This window comes from Capricornis sumatraensis, chromosome 1 (genome assembly GCF_032405125.1).
Source record: "Capricornis sumatraensis isolate serow.1 chromosome 1, serow.2, whole genome shotgun sequence".
NCBI lineage: Eukaryota > Metazoa > Chordata > Mammalia > Artiodactyla > Bovidae > Capricornis > Capricornis sumatraensis.
The window spans coordinates 41163352-41166091 of record NC_091069.1 but is presented as its reverse complement, the minus strand read 5'-3'; the positions used below and the strand labels follow the sequence as shown (position 1 = coordinate 41166091).

The following is a 2740-nucleotide window of genomic DNA, read 5'->3' as shown; positions in this document are numbered from 1 at the left end:
GCCTTTTTTAAAACCAGCTTGAACATATTGCTGAAGCCTGGCTTGGAGAATTTTGACCATTACTTTACTAGTGTGAGATGAGTGCAATTGTGTGGTAGTTTGAGCATTCTTTGGCATTGCCTTTCTTATGTACGTTAGAGACCACAGATCCAATCAGAAACTTGAGGTACACTCTAAGGGAGTCCCTGAAGATTCAACCAGAGTTTTCTAAGGTAAAAGAGTTGAAGTCAAAGAGAGAAAGACAAGAACTAGATGATATCATGTATATGTAGAACCTAAAAATGCCAAACTTGTGAAAACAGAGGGTAAACCATAGTTGCCAGGGTATTGAGGATGGGGAATATTAGAGATGCTGTTTAAGGGCACAAACTTACAACCAGTGGTAAATTATCCCTAGAGATCTAATGCACACTATTGTGAATATAGACAAAAATATTGTATTATAATCATCAAACTTGCTAAGAGACTACTATTCATTATTCCAACCACTTAAAAGGAAGGATAATTACATAATGTGGTGGAGATGCTAGTTATTGCTACAATGATAACCATATTATAATATAAAATGCTATCCATATTACATATAAGGTGTTGTGCACTGTAAACTTACTCAATGTTGTATGTCAAATGCATTTTAATACAAGTTTTCAAAAATATGTTTTTAAATTGTTGATGTCAGTGTACCATTAAACTGTGTTTGAATGCCCTGTTGATTCCAATGACAGCGGAGGCTATTTCAAGTGTAGCACATCGACCCATTGAAGAGGCTCTGTACTTTATATGCTTTTGCACCTATGTTACTCATGTTAGGGAGGAAATGTCCCACCCCCAGGACTTTGAAATTCATTGAATAAAGATAAAATCATGATCCTGACATTTTTGGAGGACTCTACTTCATTTCGGTATTTCTGAATTCATAGGAAAACTTTCCTATGAGTTTGCCTACCCTATTGTTCACTAATATTTCTTCCTTCTCTTTCCCTCTTCCTGTTGAATTTCTCTCTTTTCTCTCCTTTAACGTATGAGGGCTAGAATTGATCCTGATCAAGAACAAAGCAGAAGCAAGAGAATCATTTGAAATGTTTCATTCCTACCACCCATTTCCCCTGCACTGAGACTGTCCCCAAGGAGATTTTCGCCTGGCCACCTCCCTTCCATCTTCCCCTTCCTCTTCAAATATGTGCAGATGGCAGCAACATGATGGATCCCAGGATGGTAGATTTTATTCCATACAACTAATGCCAAGAAGATCTTCGACTCTCAGTAAATATGTTATCAAGACATTTATTTTAATTAGTACAGGTATTCCTCTCCAGTTGTCTCCCAGACTCTAAAATTTAAGGAATTCTTGAATTCTTAAATTAAAACATGTCATCATGCTGGGAACAGCATATGGTTATGGTGTTCCCATCACAGCATATGAAACAGTTATGGTTTCAAAACTTAAGGATCCCATTTCTTCATTATAATTTGATGATCTCATTCTTAAACTGGTAAACATTCTTAAACATTAGGGCATTGTAATGGAAGCTTTGGAGTTTTATATTAGAGAACCTCAAGTTGAAATATGGGCTCTGTCACTTAATACTAGCATGCTGCTGCTGCTGCTGCTGCTGCTGCTGCTAAGTCGCTTCAGTCATGTCCAACTCTGTGCGACCCCAGAGACGGCAGCCCACCAGGCTCCCCCATCCCTGGGATTCTCCAGGCAAGAACACTGGAGTGGGTTGCCATTTCCTTCTCCAATGCATGAAAGTGAAAAGTGAAAGTTAAGTCACTCAGTCGTGTCCATCTCAGCGACCCCATGGACTGCAGCCTATCAGGCTCCTCCATCCATGGGACTTTCCAGGCAAGAGTATTGGAGTGTGGTGCCATTGCCTTCTAGCATAAGCCTGGGCAAATTACATGCCCACTCTGAACCTTACACATTTCCAAAATGGGAATAATAATGCCTATATTTTTAGGAATGGTGATTAAATGACAAATTGTAATATTGTGCTCAACATTTTAGAGATGTTCAATCTTATCTGGGCTCTATGGGCATCTTTAGAGTAGTGACCTTGTATCTGACCTTGTATTAAAAAATGAGTGAATGAATGGATGAGTAAATGAATAAGTCTGTAGAATCAGTGTGCAAAATATTTCTAAACTCAAAAAACACCACTTGAGGCACTTCCCTGGTGGTCCAGTGGCTAAGGCTCTGTGCTACTAATGCAGTGGGCCTGGGTTCGATCCCTGGTCAGGGAACTAGATCCCATAGGCCAAAACTAAGACCTGGCACAGCCAAATTGAAAAAAAGAGAAAAAAGCCACTTGATATGGTAATGGCCCCAAATGAGAAAAATATTAGCAGCTAAATAAAGCAATTTGGTCCAAAACAATCACAAAATATACAAACAGTTATGACCTTTCCAAAGCCATAAAGTCATTTGCTAAATAACACCTGTTTCTGCAAACACCAGCACAGAACTCCCCAGGGAAACAAGAAATGTACACTTTGGGTACTATATTTCACACTGTCCTCTTTGTTGCCCTAGTATAAGGATCCAGATAGAAATAATTGGAGAGATAACACAAAAGTCTAGAAAAGTGTACTCCACCTCATCGCCAATCCCCTGCCAAAAAAAAATTTTTTTTTTTACCTAGAATATCAAGTCAAAAACCTTAAGGTAATTAAAGTCGATTAAAACAAAAACCCATCCTTAGTCAAGTGTTCTGATTATTAGGAATTGCTTTCTTAACAT

General features: G+C 38.5%; 1 non-coding gene across 1 annotated transcript; it reads left to right on the top strand.

The window, feature by feature from the left end:
* Positions 1–2171: 2171 nt before the first annotated feature.
* On the top strand, positions 2172–2244 carry TRNAS-ACU (transfer RNA serine (anticodon ACU)). The gene has a single exon. It is a non-coding gene; the product is annotated as a tRNA-Ser (tRNA).
* The last annotated feature ends 496 nt before the right edge of the window (positions 2245–2740 follow it).